The sequence below is a fragment of the Ailuropoda melanoleuca genome, chromosome 1, assembly GCF_002007445.2.
Source record: "Ailuropoda melanoleuca isolate Jingjing chromosome 1, ASM200744v2, whole genome shotgun sequence".
NCBI lineage: Eukaryota > Metazoa > Chordata > Mammalia > Carnivora > Ursidae > Ailuropoda > Ailuropoda melanoleuca.
This window is the reverse complement of record NC_048218.1, coordinates 182874768-182890273: the sequence shown is the minus strand read 5'-3', so window position 1 is coordinate 182890273 and position 15506 is coordinate 182874768. Positions and strand designations below refer to the sequence as shown.

The 15506-nt window shown below is 36.7% G+C and overlaps 1 protein-coding gene and 1 pseudogene across 1 annotated transcript in view; both read right to left on the bottom strand.

Annotated features, from left to right (window-relative positions):
- The window catches only part of KCND2 (potassium voltage-gated channel subfamily D member 2), a 494775-nt gene that overhangs the window by 417345 nt on the left and 61924 nt on the right, over positions 1 to 15506 (bottom strand). The window lies entirely within an intron of this gene.
- On the bottom strand, positions 2710 to 4066 carry LOC100466114 (annotated as a pseudogene).

Genomic DNA, 15506 nt, shown 5'->3' with positions numbered 1-15506 from the left:
GAGACTGAATATTGAGAGATATGATTTTAATGATGCCATGTTGCCAGTACAGTCTTTGTTTCTATCGATTGCAACTTTCTGTTCTGTATCACTCTTGGGGCCTTTTTACCTTTATAGAACCCCCCTTAGTATCTCCTGTAGGGCTGGTTTCATGGTTACAAAATTGGTCAATGACTGGTGATTCTGGAAGGTCTTTATTTCTCCATCAACTCTGAATGACAGCCTTGCTGGNTGCTGGATAAAGGATCCTTGGCTGCATGTTTTTCTCTGAAAGAGCTTTAAAAATGCCCCCCCAACCCTTTCTCTCATTCCAGGTCTGTGTAGACAGGTCTGCCGTAATTCTGATACCTTTGCCTTGGTACGTGAGAAATTTCTTTGCCCTGGCCACTTTCAATACTGTATCCTTGAATCTAATATTTGCGAATTGCACTGATGTGACGTGGTGTAGGTTTGTCGTGGTTGAGCTTGGGAGGGGTCCTCTCTGCCTCAGACACGAATGTTTGTTTCCCTTGCTAGATTAGGGAAGTTTTCAGCTACAATTTGTTCAAATATCTCTTCTAGAAAGAAAGACACAAACAAAAAACCAGACTCTTAAATACAGAGAACAAACAGGTGGTTGCCAGAAGAAAAGCAGGTGGGAGGACTGGTGAAATAGAAGAAGGGGCTTAAGAGTATGCTTATCTTGATTGAACACTGAGTAATATATAGAATTGTTGAATCATTATATTGGACACCTGAGACTAATATAACACTGTATGTTAATTAGACACACATACGTTCATAATACGTACATACAGATTTGTACACCCTTGTCAATCCCACCCCTGCCTCCACTTGGAGATTTTAAAAAGTACCCTAGCTGATACTTATGCACTGGGTGTATCTCTACACTTTTTTCCCCTCATCCTGCCTGCCATTGCCCATTAGTATGACTTATTGTTTCAGGAAAGTACTCAATTCAAGGAGAACTGGAATAACTATCTCTACATGAAGAAGGATTTTGTTGGCTTGATCAAAATTTAGAATGTAAATGGTTTGTGTAATTATCCACTTCTAACACTGATATTATGGCCACTAAGTACATCTCTATGTTGAGAAGCTATGAGAAAAAATAAATTTCTACATATATGGAATTGGCCTTCAAAGACAGAATGTATCAAGGGACTTGGAAAGAGTTCAATTTAAGCCATATACGACTGCGAGGAACAAACAGAAGGAGGTGGCACTTTCATCACGGAAGACAATATGGGCAATTTAGGGGGCTCTCAAGTCTAGGAGATGATCATGGGAAAGCAGGGCGATTATTCACAGAATCATAGACTCTCAGATTTGGAAATGTCTACAGTCATTATTCAACATAGTTACCCAGCCTCTCCTCACATAAATTATATAATATTCTTAACAAGGGGTTTGATGACTTCTGATTGAATACTTCTCATGACTAATAAATGAGAAGGGGGGTTAAAAAAACAAAACAAAACAAATTGTAACTATATATATCCCACCTTAAACAATAGGGTAACCAAAAAATAGCTAGGATGTAAAAAAAAATAACTAGGATGTATAGTTTTGAGTTTTTACATTAGGATATGTTTACTTCTTTGCAGTATTAGTTGTGATAATGCTTCTTTGTGCTTCCTTAAATTTGATTAAGTAATTGAGCCAAATAAAACAAAACAAAACTCATGATTAATATGAATGTAGTAATTAAATTGTGCTTCTAATGCAGTAACCTGAATGAAGTATTACTATGAAATGTCAATCCTCTTCATACTGCTGGCAGTGAAGGGAAGAAAGAAAGAAATTTAAAAAAAAAAGCCAAAGAAAAACCATAACTTGCTATCAGGGTCATTTATATGCCTCCTATCTGGATTACTCTTTTTTTTTTTTAAAGGCTTAAAATGTATTTTAATAATTTGATGCTCTGTTACTGCCTCATTTCTCAGAAAACCTACAAAGATACCAGGGACAAATCAAACATGGTACACCAGTAAAAAAAAAATGCAGATCATAGCTACGTAGGATAGGCAAGGGTAAGAGCTACTGTCCAACCTTCAGTACACAGAAACCCTGTTCCCAAGATTGCTCTAGGCCTATCAAGAAAATCTGTGAACAGTAACATTATAGACACAAAAGCACCATTCCTGGGTTGTCCTTACCTGAGAAAAAAGTTGGAGGCAACTTAAAGATACACTAAAATGAAAATCTCTAAGAGAAAATGTCTTTCTTAGAACATGAAGGGGAATTATTATGGGATATAACAAAACCATATGTATGTTGTCTGTGCCCTCTGTGGGCATTTGCCTGAATTCCCACCTGCGAGTGTATGGAACAATGGGGCTAAAGTCATGGGGGATATTTGTTTTTGAGGTGTATGTGGTCTGGGGTTAGAGGGCATAAGAATGAGAAAGCAAATACAACAGGATGGATAAAGAACGGAATGATCAAGATTAATGGGGGCTCTAACTGGACCCATTTTGCCATAGTTCCTCCCCACCCCACCCCATTTCAGGCCCTCAACAACCACATGAGACTTCAGGAATGCACCACACAGAATCAATTAGTTAAATGATATACCACATAGAACTGATTTTTAAATATCCCCCTTCCCTTGCCCTCAGCCTCCAGCAAACTCCCTCAGAGTAGTACAGGCAAGGAAGACCTAGCTATTGGGAAGAATCCCTAACACTTTTTCCAGGGCAGAATTCAGGCTAGTCCAAAAAGGTCCTTCTTTTAAGGGTTTTTGGGAAACCAGACATTGAAATTTTTGTTAGTACTGGAGATGTTTGTTTGGAGCAAATTCAACTCTAGGAGCTGCAGGGTTGAACGCAGGAGGAGTTCCACCAATTTTCCCAATTCCTTCCATTGTAGCAGCTTGGTCAAAGCATTCAGTTGGTGGTGGGATCAATCCAAAGGTTCCATCTGGCATCATGCTGACAGGTCCTGGAGGAGGTGAGGTACCAGCTGGCACTGCAGTAGGGGACATGGCGCCTCTCTTGTTGATGCCCATAGCAGTCTCATAGCCAGTTGGCCCATCTTTATCTCCTGTTCTCTCGCATCAGGGCATGTTTCCTTGAATCCTTCCTGCCATCGCTGCCTCATTTCTTCCTGTTGCCTCTGCACCTCCTCCTCACGGAGCCTGCGCTCCTCCTCCTGCCTGAGCTCCAGTTGCTTTCGTTTTTGTACTTCTTGGTCGTGCAGCTCTTCCATCCTTCGAAGTTCTTCTTGACGCCTCATCAGATCCTGTCTCATTAGCATGAGCTCCATCTCCAGCTTCTCATGAGCTTCCTTGATGTTGCGGTCCACTTGGTCCTGCTGCTGCTTCTCCATCTCAGTGAGAGTCTTCCAACATGTGGCATACTCACACTCAAAGGAGCCAGGATGTGCAGAGCCGGGTGGCTGCTCCTGGTGAAATTTCTCGTTCTTTATCACCAGCTTCTCTGGAGGTCCCTCTTCATCATCCAGCTGGTCCATGGGCTCCACAGTCACAGGCCAGGGAAACGTGGTTAGCGGAAAGGAGCCTTCCAGAGCTTTCCGAGCAGCTGGCTTCCCTGAGACTTCAGCAGTGCATTTTCCTGAGGGTCTTCCTTGATCATCCACGAGGACAACAGCCCTTTCCACCTGGCCAGACACCAAAAAGGCTTCCTCGGGCAGTTTGTTGGAAACACACCGAGGGAGGTTTCAGACTGTAAGGGATGCACTATGGCAGGCAAAGCGCACAGGCAGCTGCTTTCCACGGAGCAGCACGTTGTCCAGCTCTACTTCGGCCATCTCCCCTCGGGTTCGAGTTTCCAAGCAGATAAAACCAAAACCCTTATCCTTCTGAATGAAGACTTCACGGCCATTCCGTATTTCTCAAGTTGTTTCTTCATCTCCTCCTCAGTGGCATCAAGAGGAAGATTGCCCACAAAGAGCTGGCTATGTTGGGTGAAGTTCTTCTCTCCTGGTTTCCTAAAATTCTTCAGGCCAATAGTCAAGCCTTCGTTTTGGCTGCTGGCTTGTTGTCCATTTGTAGGTATTGGTGGTGATGGTGCTGCTGCTGCTGCTGCTGATGGTGCTGCTGCTGCTGCTGATGGTGCTGGTGGTGCTGCTGCTGATGGTGCTGCTGCTGCTGCTGATGGTGCTGCTGCTGCTGCTGATGGTGCTGCTGATGGTGCTGCTGATGGTGCTGCTGCTGATGGTGCTGCTGCTGCTGCTGATGGTGCTGCTGGTGATGGTGCTGCGGATGGTGCTGCTGGTGATGGTGCTGCTGACGGTGCTGCTGGTGATGATGGTGCTGCTGCTGCTGGTGGTGCTGCTGCTGCTGCTGCTTCCTCGGAGTATGGTTTTGCTTCTCCAAAGGTTTTATTGCATTTTTGCACCCTTCTACTAACTGTTCTCTCCTTAGAGTAACAGTGACACTATACATCCTTTTGGATTACTTCTTGAAACCCAGTTCTACTCCCCCAGCCTTGACCTCCTCAGCGGAGGAGGAGTGTGACCTGACAGGGACTTACCACAGTCCACCTCTGCTGCTTGTCACATCCACCTTGGAAAATAGATTCCTAAACCAAGACATTATCTTACTCCGGGGGAAAGAGTCAGGGTAACAGGAGAAGCTAGTTTTTCTTTATTTACTGCAGCACAGATTAAAATCTTATGCCTAAGTACTTACATACAAGAAGACTTGTGGTATTTTACTATGCTGGGTGCTGGGGTGATGCAAATAAATTATTTCTACTGGTGACCCAAGTACCTGTGCAAATTTTAAGATGAAGTGAGATACACACTCTTAGAGGGAAAGTGATCACAGTGAAATACCTTTACACATTAGTTACGGGGCCTAGACACTTAGGGCAAATGCTAGAATATGGAAAATGTGGTTTTATCGAGTGTCATTGAATGGCCGGTTTGCTTGCTCTCAGAAGGTAATTTTTACTCCAGAAAATGCATCATCCAAGTCAGGAATAATTACCATCTCTCTATAAGGACACATAAGTTACTACAGAAACATAGTTGACCTATGTTTCTTCAAAATGGCATCCATTCAAATACTTCAGAATTTCTATTTTGATGCTTGAATATATTATTCTTCGGGCTATCCTGACATGCTATTTTACCTCTTTTGATGCTCATGTGATATGAAACCCCCTGTTTCTTCCAAACTTACTTAGGTTGATCCATGTTCCTTTTAAAGAGCTGTACATTGTAACAGAAAACAAAAAGAAGTCGCTTAAAATGCTAAAAAAAATATTATCTCAAGAACCTAGTTTTTCCCACCACCATACTGCAGGAGACAAAATTCTGATTATAACTCATTTACATAAACTAAAAATGATTATATTTACATGGCATTTTAAAATAAACATTTTTAAACCTACTAACAAGTTGTTAAGATCTGAAGTGCCAAAAGATGTTTTGGAAAGTATTTTGGAAAATGGCCCTGAGAGATTGTCTAGAAATGCATGAAGCGAAGTAGCAGTTTGGCAAACATAACTTATTTTTATTAATGTGAATAGCTAATTCTACTGAATCCAGTGTCATTGTTACTATGGATGGAAGTGGTTAGTTGAAATATCTGTGTTGATCAAAACAAAACAATAATTGTAATATAATCAGTTAAATTTCAGAGAGTCAATTTATGTAATCAGTGGACTATATCTTGGAAAAAAATAATATCTTGATTCTTCCCACAAATTTTTTTCTTGTATTTTTCTTACCCTTCAAACCGTGCCATATGGCAAAGGTCCTAAAACGCTTTCTTGGAAACTGTTGGTTTCATTAAGATTTGGGTTGCTTTTCAACAAATGGGGCAGAATTTCTAAGAATCTGTCTATGTTTTATCATCCATTTCTGCTGGTGATTGACAGCAACCATCTGCAAGTGTAGAAAGAAACTAACCCTTAATGGGACCCAGCCAAGTAGTAAAGTCTCATTTGAATACAATTACATCAATTAATCTGTAGCTACAATCTCCTGTTTAGGAACAAATAATGTTTCATTTATTTCTTGCAATGAACCAACGAAAGTCATGGAATAAATTATGAATCTCCTTTCCAGATAACTTAATCCTGTTGAGCATCAATTGTCTTAACACAACATAATTAACATACACAAACGGTTCAAACAGAATTCCACCCAGGTCTCCCTTCCTCTAACCCCATGTACTTCCAATGGACAGAGGATACTGTAGGGAATGCTTGTCATAAAGATTAATTCTAGAAGATACCAAAAACACTGAAGACTATTCACAGCAACTCGGAATGAGTGTATTGATTTACATAATTTAAAATAATATGTGAAGTAAAGTAATTTTGAATGTTAAATAAGCTGTCTGTCTCTATTATCTTGGCTAAATTTTTGTTTGCTTCTTTCAAAAGATTGTCTAGTTTTCTTTTCATTTAATAAAATGATTTTATATGAACCTTTACATAAAAATTTCAACTATTTAGGCTCCAGAAACTAAAGTAGGTCATTGATTAATCCCATTTTTTTTTTGTAAAAAGAAAGAGGAAGAGAGAAATTTTAAGCAACCAAGTAACACTGAGCTTTTATAATTTGTTTCTCTTTTGTACTAGTCTCCATGTGGTCATCTAGAGCAGGTTTCTGTCCCAAGTTTTATGAAAGACTCCTTTAAAAGAAGCTCCAAACTGGGATGCCAGAGTATTAAACATTCAGCGAAGCATTTAAGAAAAGTACGGGATATAAAGACTTCAATAGCCATTCATTTATACTGGGAACACGACTTGATTAAATGAAAAGCTAACTGTATTTGGGTTTCTTACATTTAATAAAGAACCTTCCAACAAATGTCAGCCAGATCTACCTCCTTTTTTTTTACTTGACATAATTAGTACCTTCAATCCTGTTTCATAAATGTTATCATTGATTTATAAGCACAAACAAAATATATGTGGCTTATTGCTTAACATCTTATATTTGACAATGCTAAATATAAGCTTTAATATGCCACAAAAGGAGCTGATCATCGGCTTCAAGTTAGGAGCATTTAAAAGATTATTCCACGAGTGGCTACTTGCATTTCTGTGGTATTTTAAGGAGGAACTATTTTATTATTGGTTTAATTTGATGGAAGATAAAGAGCTGCTTCTGATGTTCACTTGCTTACTGTACATTCTACTGATACCACTGCTGTAGATGTTGGAGATATATCAACTTAAATTCAATGGCACTGCAGGTGGAGGGGGGGTTAAAATGTCAAAAGTGACAGAAAGATCAGGTAAGATGAGCATACAGAAGAAAGTCTTCACAACATCCCTGCTTCCAAGGAGGAGGTGATTAATGGGGTAAAAAAAAATATGAAAGGAGAGCAGAAGGATGGGACACAAGTGAAATTTTAAAAGGAGAAACAAAAAGGTGTGTGTGTGGGGGTCTATGGCTACAGAGAAAGGGGTACAATTAAGGTATTTTGCAGTCTTAGAACTGGGGCACCTGGCTGTCTCAGTCAGTAGAGCACATGACTCTTGATCTTGGGGATGTGAGTTCAAGCCCCACCACGTTGAGGGCAGAGTTTACTTAAAAACAACAACAACAACAACAACAACTTAGGGGTAACCTGGGTGGTACAGTCAGTCGAACGTCCAACTTCTGGAACTTAGAATATTGCACTTAAATGTGCAGCCAACACATCAGGGTGACTTTTGGGAGTTCTTCGGATTCTTTCACTTACTTCAGAAGAGCTACAAGATAATTTATTATGGTGGTATTTTTCTTTTAACATGACATCTACTTGTATGTTGCTTCAGAAGATAAATTATAAGAATAGTTATTCTGTTACACTCATTGTTAATTTCTTCAATTACTTGTGGTGTTATGAAAGCTAAAACAAAGCAAAAACACTTACCTGATTATTTCTAATATGATTAAAATAAAAGAGGTATTTTGCTGGCATTTAAGATTTTAATTATTTATTTGACAGAAAGAGACAGCTAGGGAGAGAGGGAACACAGGCAGTGGGAGTGGGAGAAGAAGAAGTAGGCGCCTAGAGGAGGAGCCTGATGCGGGACTCGATCCCAGAACGCCGGGATCACGCCCTGAGCCAAAGGCAGATGCTTAATGACTGAGGCACCCAGGTGGCCCAGCAAAATACCTTTAATCCCTTCCCTAACAACACACTTCTTTTCTTCCTTTCCTTTCCCTCTCCTTCCTTCCTCTCTGTCTCTCTCTCCCTTTCCCTCTTTCCCTCTCTCTTTCTTATGAAAAACACACCCAGGACCCTACGCCAAGGAAAAAATAATTTTGAAAACTACCAAAAGTTTAGAACCATTAAAAACAGAGCATTTCTTAAAGGATAGAAAAGAAAAGGGCCTTTACCTTGTTCCTTTTTCATTATAAGTTACAATCATAAAAAGACTAAATTATAATTATAATAATATTAATTTGCCTAAATGTTACTGTTTATTTTCACTAATAAAAGTGAGGAAGTTCAATAAGACATATGATTAAAATTTAAATCTGGAAAAATGTTGTTTTCTTAAAGGCTTCATGCTATTCCTGGCTGTTAAACTCCAATAGTGTAAAAAGCTAAAACGCCGGAAAATGTCAATTTGGAAATCTTAAAAAAATGATAAAGAACAAAAGTCATGGCATGCAATTTTTGTTTTTTAAAAGGTTATTATTATTATTTAATATTTTATTTATTTATTTCACAGAGAGAGACAGTCAGTGAGAGAGAGACAGTCAGCGAGAGAGGGAACACAGGCAGGGGGAGTGGGAGAGGAAGAAGCAGGCTCCCATCGGAGGAGCCTGATGTGGGGCTCGATCCCAGGACTGGGATCAGGCCCTGAGCCGAAGGCAGACATCTAATGACTGAGCCACCCAGGCACCCCTGAAAGGTTACTTTCAACTTAATTTTCTTGTTATTTTTATCTTCAGATCAATTGAAGCCCCTTTCATTCCTCAGTTCAATTTCAGTTATATTTGTACGTAGATTTTACATAGTTAACAACATTGATACTTTATAATCTATTTTTAAAATCCTTTCTGAGGTGTTGAAAGTATCCTGCTTTATTTAGAAACAGTGGCATAAAAATAATGAAATACCCAAATATCTACATATATTAATTTCTCTGCACCTGCATGATTGTTCTATCATTTTTCACATTCTAAAATGGAACTCATCCATCACTTTGATATGAGCGCATGAGCACAGTTTCTTGTGCCTTTTGCTTATTTCATCAGCTTTGTGTTTGAGTTTGATAAAAAGAAAATGGTCTATATTGAAAATAGCAATGTTAACTAATGTTTACTAATTTTTTTCAATGTGCTAGGGACTTTTCTAAGTATTTAATATAAAGACTCATATTGTCCTTAAAACATCCATCTACAGTAGGTATTTTATGATCCTAATTTGACAGAGGAAGAAACTGACATGTTAAAAAGTGGAAGCAACTTGCCCAAATTTCCCATATCCAGTGAATAGGGAGCTGGGTTCCAGGCCAGCCTGTGTAGTTCTAGAGAGCGGTCAATACACTCCCTCTATAGATCTTGTTTTATTCATAGCAAAACAAAAGGAAGGAACAAATGAAAAATACTCCTAAATGGTGAATATTAATGGAGCATTCTACCTAATAATCTATAGATGTAAAATAAATTGTAGCATATGCTGCATTTAAAGTCATGAATAAATGATGTGGGGCCTGGGCAAATTTGCAATGTAATCAGCAAGCATTTTCCACATTTTTCTAAAATCAGAAATTCGTCAGACTCTCTAAAACTCCCAGTTGTGTGGATAAAAGCAGGAAGAACTTCCTCTGCTGCTTACACAGAGTCAGTTATTTGACATCTAGAGCCGCCAGTTTAAGGACAGTTTAGAAGATTTTTATCAAATCACAGCAAATGCCAATGCTCGGAATATAGTTCATTCATTGTCAAAAAGGACTTGGGAAAGCAGGAGTGGTAGATCAGAAAAGACAAAATCATCAGAAAAAGATATGTGTCCTCATTTTATTTGCCAAAAATCCTCCATTTTCTATAGGGAAAAGCAAAAATGATCTCCTTTAAAATTCATTAAATTGTGTATTTTCACAAAAACAGCATCAGAATAAACTCTTGGGAGATGTAACTTAATTTTGAAATGACAAGGAAAATTCATATCAGGGTTCTGAATCAGAAAGTATGCATGGGTATAAATACGTAATAAGTTAGTTATATTTTCATTATCTTGTAGTTTCATCTTACCACATGATATTATTTTATTTCCATGACAGTAGATTACAGTAGCTGCCCATTAGCTAGGTTGAGGGGATTCATAACTGAATTAAGACAGGGCAAATAAGTAAGCAATTGGACAATTTATAGTGAGATATTTTTATGGCATTTCCCAGATGACTTTAGCAAGATAAGGACATATGTTAAAAAGGACTGAAAGCTGAGTTTCACAAATATTCAATACAGACTTATTGATATATCATATATTAACTCATATAATTTATATGATAAAGAACATACCACTAAAACAAATTTGAATGTATATTTTTAGTTTATTTATTTATTTTTTTTTTTGAGAGAGAGCAGGGAAATGAGGGGCAGAGGGAGATAGAGAGAATCTTAAGTAGGCTCCATGCCCAGCGTGGAGCCCAATGGGGGGCTCAAGCTCACAACCCTGAGATCATACCTGAGCCAAAATCAAGAGTTGGAGGCTTAATCGACTGAGCCACCCAGGGGCCCCTTGAACGTATATTTAGACTCCTAATACTTGAGAGAAAATAAAGGCTGTAATATGCCTATGCTTCTCATACATAAGCTGAAAAAATTATTTTCCAAATTTGAAGCTAAGAACCAATATGTGAAAATCAAAGATAAGCAACCTATAGATCAGAAATTTTCCCCATTTCTTGATAATATTTTCCTGCCTTTCTTTAGTGTTGAGATACATTTTATGTACTAATTCATTCACTTATTCATTCATTTATTATTTAAGATAAAATGTCTCCTCCTGAGACTGTAATTCAACATACCCATCTATTCATACCACAACCTTAAGCATGCTTAGGTTGGAAAGAGACAATCCTGGTTTGAGTCCCCACTTTACTATTTACCAGCTATATGGCTGTTGCCAAATTACTTCATACCACCAAGTTCTTCACTTACAATGTGAGAATAATAATAGTATCTGTCCAATAGGGTGGTTCTAAAAATTAAATGAGATAAGACAGAGAGTGTAGCAAGTAAATATTCAATAAGTATTATCGAGTTAAAAATTAATAATGAATTTGACTACCTATTTAGGAAGTCCTTCTATAACACTTCACAAAAGCTGTGTTGTATTCTGTGTAACTAAGCAATGGAAAATCCGTCAGTAAAGACGGAACCACTGAAAGATGCCATCACCAAGACCAGCTGGGAATGTCATGATATTATATCATAAAATACAAATAAAATACAAGGGCTGTAGCAGGTGGACTAATTATAGGAAGTAACTAAATGAAATTAAAATATATATCTTGGTAGTATGTGTTAGGTAGGTAGGTCTTAGCAGGTGTTCAGTGAGATGGGGGACAAGACCAAATCTGTGGAATTAGTGACACAGTTGCTGTGGCATGCTTTCAAACTCAACCAAAACAGAAAGGACTCAGCAGGAAGTTAATCAGATTATATAATAGATATTTTCACAAAGTTTTCTATACAACTCAATTAAAAATAAATTTCAAAAATTTTCAAATGATCTGGGACAGTGTGTTTTTTTAAAAGAGGTTATGTTTATAACTTTCTAGAAGAAGTCACCTTTTATAGTGAGAGTGATTATCTCTGCACTTCTTTAAAAAATTTGAGTTTGTGTATTTTTCCATTCTTTCATGCTGAAACAGGGTTGGGTAAATACAACTAAGGCTACAAAGGTGTCAAACAGTATATTATGTGCCTCATATTACAATTTATTTCCTATAATTTTATTAATTTATAAATTTCTTTAGTTGCTGCAATTGGGATCGATTCTAGCAAACAAAATTTTGTCTATAGTTTTGAAACAGTGAATCCTCCTATTTACAGTTTTAGGAGAGTAACTCTTGATGCAAGAGGAGAGAGAGAGAGAATTCTAAACATTAACTAGTTTATAGAAGAAACATTTTAGATAAATATGGAGATGAAAACATTTACAAACACATTCTGCATTTAGTGATTAAGGTTTTCTCCTAGAGCTGTGTCTGAAAACTCACGTTGGGACATCTGCATCTTAAAGGTTTAATGTAGCTCCTGTGTAATGCTACCTGCAAACTCTAAAGGCCTTTTATGCTAAGAGGTCACCATAAGTAAATATACAAATTCACACCCTTAATTCTAGAATATAAACTACCAGAAATTCTTAGACTACCCTTTCTTTACCTTTCTCTTTTTGAGCCTAAACTTACGTAATTTAGTTAGCCTTGTAGACTGCATATTTTATGGCAATGTGGAAGATTTATTATCAAACAAGAGTAACATTTTCACATCTGAAAATAAATCCTTTTTCTTCTTATTGTCGCACACAGTTATCATTAAATATTTTTTGATTAAGTATTTGGTTTTTTATCCTAGCTCCACCCTCTCAGCTGGACATTAATTTGGTAGGCTATACTTGTTTTGGTCAGCAGCATATACCTAACACACAGTTCAGAAATTGGCATTCATTCGTTCATTCATCAATGTTTATCGAAGGCCTGTTACTCTGTAGGCATAGTTAGTAGTACAAGGTACAATCAGGGCAGGCCATGTCACTGCTTTCTTGCAGTTTACATTCTCATGGGCAAGAGACAAGATAAACAAATAGGCTCTCTATACATATTTGCAAAACATGTGAAATAACAAATTGAATAAATATTGAACAAAAAAATAAATATTGAATCTCTATTATGGTAGGATCTGATGACAATTATCTGAACAACTTCCTCAAAGAGGTCTAATTCTACAGTTTGGAGACCAAATAAAATATACCTCCAAAAGTAGACTATCAATTCTTTTTTATTTTACTTCCATGTCTATAAATACACATGGATGCTTATGCACATGTATGCATATTGTCGTAATTCAACAATCACTTAAAGAAGTAGATTAATGCAACTATTATATGCAGTCACTTTGCTTATTAATTTTTCGGAGTTAAGTCAGAAATTTCCACTTTTTCTTTCTTTGGTTTTTGTTTTTGTTTTGGCAAGATATCCATGATCAAAGTATAAAACAAATGTCATTTTTCTATTCTATGCTGACATAAAGTAATGAAACATTTATCACTGAATTACACTAGAAAGTTTACATTCGATTTATCAGAGTGCTCTGCTCAGGCAGCTCAAAGGAAGAGTAGGCCTCATCAGCACACCACTGTTCTGAGTCATCCTTCCCAATCAAGGGGATTACACCTTCAATGGATCAACTGACAGTCATATGTTTACTCAATATAAATATTTAACTTTATATACAAATGATAGTTTAATAATATATTAAGAAAGTAGAACGTGCCCAGAGATGCTTTCATTTTTAAGTTTTTATGTGAGCCCAACCACATGTGATTTATCAAACTGGTCTTTTTAGAGAAATCAATTTGTACAATTAAGAAAAACTTTGAAAACCAGTGTTGCTAATTTCACTGGTAATTGAACTATTATTCTCGTGCCTTCTTGTTGATGTCAGTTTTCTTTTCCTACTGTGAGTACTACAATCCTTTATGATCAAAGGTCGACCACACATGGAAGCACATGTCAACACTATTGCCTTGATGTTAATCTACAAGCCGACAGCGTTATTTTCAAGTGGCCGATTTTACTTTGAAATACTAACAAGTTTTCTTCCGGGTCGTTATTTTAACCTATTCATTAAAGCCAAAATGCTGATAAATGACCTTGTTTCAGAACTGTTTTATTTTTTATTACAAATCAGAAAATTACCTTTATAGTAATGGGTTGCTTTGGTAATATCTAGAATTTAGTTCAAAAATTTCAGTTTAATGACACTAGATAAAAAGCCATGTATTCATTGATCTAACACCAAAAAACCATCTAGGGGAAGAAATTATCTTGTACCACAAGAAAAGATATTGTATAGCTTGCCAATAATGCTACTGACTTTTACTCAACTCATAGAAAATATTAATAACTACCTAGTGAACAAAGAGAGGATGCCATCTTTTATTGTCACAGTGACCTAAGACCCAGGTAACAGGATACGAAAATTTTCTAAATGTTAGGTTACATCAGTGGCAAAAGTAAAATATATATATCTTTCCTTAAATGGATAAATTGTCTGTGAAGTATACATAACATCTTATTTAAACTATGTAAGACTAAAATAACAATATCAAGAAAAGAAATTATGTTACAATAATTAGAAATCCTTTTGTTTGCTTTATGAACTGTTTCCTTCAAAATACTCTAAACTTGAATATATGATATACATGTCAATGCTGTGTGTCAAAGAAACACAGACCAGGGAAGGGAGCTGGATTTTGTCCCTACCTTATGGGAGGCATTTAATTTCCCTGGGTCTCAGTTTCCTCATCTGCAAAGTAAGGAATCTAGAAAAACTGAGTGTTGAATGTCCTTACATTTCTAAAACTTATAAGCTTTATTTAATATAAAGATAGCTTATATTCGACATAAAACATGATATGAACTAGACCATTATGTACTGCATTGATATTATTTTTTAATTTTATTGATTGATTGATTGTAAACTCTACCCCCAATGTAAGTATTGAACTCAAGACCCCAAGATTAAGAGTTGTATGCTCTACCAACTGAGCCAGCCAGGTGCCATTATATCAATTTTGTTTTTTTAAAGTAATTTTTTCACTGCAATGCTAATTTCACCAGAAATTACATTTTCTTTACTAAAATTAAATAAAGGCAAAATGGATGTTTTAGACTGTTTCTCACACACATTTATAATAAAACCTGAAGTTGGTTTTCAGAGAAGCAAAGATTCTTTGTCAAGTTATAATGCTGAAAAATGTAAGAATGACCAAATAAATAATATAGGGACAATTAATCTGAGCTATCAACCTTGATCATGAAATTCCTCCTCCCACTTCTAGTTCCCTTTCCAGTAAATCGTACTTTGCAGATATTCCAGATGGTTTATGATAGTTTCTGTTTAGGACCTTATAGAAACTTTATGTAATGGATTAGGTTCCAAAACCTTTATACTGTGGATTAAAGCATTCCATCAGTCTTATTTTTTTTGTTTTATTATCCAAATTGCCTTTTTCCACTTCTTCATCACTTACCCTATACTTGTAGCTTCTTTCAGCTCAACAGATATTCTTAAAATGCTTCTTGTACTCATTTGTTCAAAATCAACTTGTCATTTATAGTTCTGAAAAAATATATCTCACAAAAAGCATATTTGGCATGCCAAAAATGAAAACATAAAACTCCACAACTGTTTGTGCTGCTTGCTATTTGTTTTTGCTTTGTTTCATTTTAATTTTAGTCATTGATTTTTTTTAAAGATTTTATTTATTTTATTTATTTGACAGAGATAGAGACAGCCAGCGAGAGAGGGAACACAAGCAGGGGGAGTGGGAGAGGAAGAAGCAA